This window comes from Psammomys obesus, unplaced genomic scaffold, assembly GCF_907164565.1.
Source record: "Psammomys obesus unplaced genomic scaffold, mPsaObe1.curated_primary_1811, whole genome shotgun sequence".
Classification (NCBI taxonomy): Eukaryota; Metazoa; Chordata; class Mammalia; order Rodentia; family Muridae; genus Psammomys; species Psammomys obesus.
Window position 1 is genome coordinate 20,152,457 of NW_026585644.1, and position 1,604 is coordinate 20,154,060.

The following is a 1,604-nucleotide window of genomic DNA, read 5'->3' on the forward strand; positions in this document are numbered from 1 at the left end:
TTCCTTCCTTCCTTCCTTCCTTCCTTCCTTCCTTCCTTCCTTCCTTCTTCCTTCCTTCCCCACTCCTTACTCAGTTTGTGTGGCTCTGAGGAGCCTGTGAAGGCCTTTCTCTGCATTTTCTCTACTAGGAGGCAGGCAGGATGTGATGTCAGAGCCCAAATCTCTTCAAGAGGTAGATAGGATCATGGGCAGCAGCGCAGGGTGGACAGCTGCAGCATGAGACCATGAGCTGCAGGTCATGAGACCAGTCTGCTGGTTTATGAAGAGAACGGATTGTCAGGCTCCTGATAGACCAGACTCCAAGGTGATGGAATCAGTAGAAAAACAAGCTCAGTGCCATCTTGACACTGACTATCTTGGGGTAGTAGTGAGCACCCTGGGAGAAATAGATACATAAGAAGCCAAGAGAGCTTGTATGTGAGAGGAAGGATGAACAGGGTGAGGAAGATGAAGTGGCGCCCAGCACTTCGGTTAGATCCTGAGTCAGAGTCCAGAAAAGCAGAGGGGCCCAAGAGCTCAGAGCCAGATGCCCTCCTTCTGTTCGGTTTTTCCAGTTCGGCTTCTCTCTTAAGGGTCCCTAGGCCAGATTTACTAGTCATAAAAGAAAACAAAAGTTGGCCATTCCTAATCTGAAAATAAAAAATGAAAAAAAAAAATGCTTCAAAAACGGGAAAGTTTTAAGCACATCAGCGTAATGCCTTAAATGGAAAGTTCCATTCCTGACCTCATGGCTCTGGCCATGGCCATGACACAAAGACTAACTATGTGTAAGCATATCTGCAGCATTGTGTGAGGGCTGTCTGAGCCAGTAGGTTTCTGCTTCGATTTTTATTCTACCTCCAAGAGAGCTCATTACTCCAGTAAAATGCTCAGATGTCCAACACAACCCCAAATCCAGACAGAAGGGATGCTGAAGCTGCCATCCTCAGTGGTTAGAAAGTCATGAGCTTGGGGGGGGGGAGAGGAGTAAGGTGGGTTTGACCTTATTTGCCTTGAGCTCAGGATAGGTTGGTTCCTCCTGAGCCTGGCTCCAGATCACGGTGGGCCACCTACTCTCTTCATCACCACCAAGTCATTGACAGTTTGGTGGCTGGCAATATGGATCAGTGGGTAAGGGCACCTACCACATGCATGATGATCTGAGGTCAATCCCTGGGTCCCACAAGTTATCTTCTGACCTCCACAAGTGTGCTATGGCACATGAGGAACACACACACACACACACACACATACACACACACACACACACACACACACACACACACACACACCACAAAGTACATAAATAAAAAGTATAATTAGAGAACTGTGAAGCCAGGTGGTGGTGGTGCATGTCTTTAGTCCCAGCATTCTGGAGTCAGAGACAGGCAGATCTCTGTGAGTTTGAGGCCTGGTCTGCAGAGTGAGTTCTGGACAACCAGGATTACACAAAGAAATTCTGTCTCAAAAACCAAAAAAGAAAGGAAAGAAAGAAAGAAAGAAAGAAAGAAAGAAAGAAAGGAAGGAAGGAAGGAAGGAAGGAAGGAAGGAAGGAAGGAAGGAAGAAAGAAAGAAAGGAAGAAAGAAAGAAAGAAAGAAAGAAAGAAAGAAAGAAAGAAAGAAAG

At 46.3% G+C, this 1,604-nt stretch overlaps 1 protein-coding gene across 4 annotated transcripts in view; it reads left to right on the plus strand.

Moving 5' to 3' along the window:
* The window catches only part of Atp6v1c2 (ATPase H+ transporting V1 subunit C2), a 35,956-nt gene that overhangs the window by 25,231 nt on the left and 9,121 nt on the right, over positions 1–1,604 (plus strand). The window lies entirely within an intron of this gene.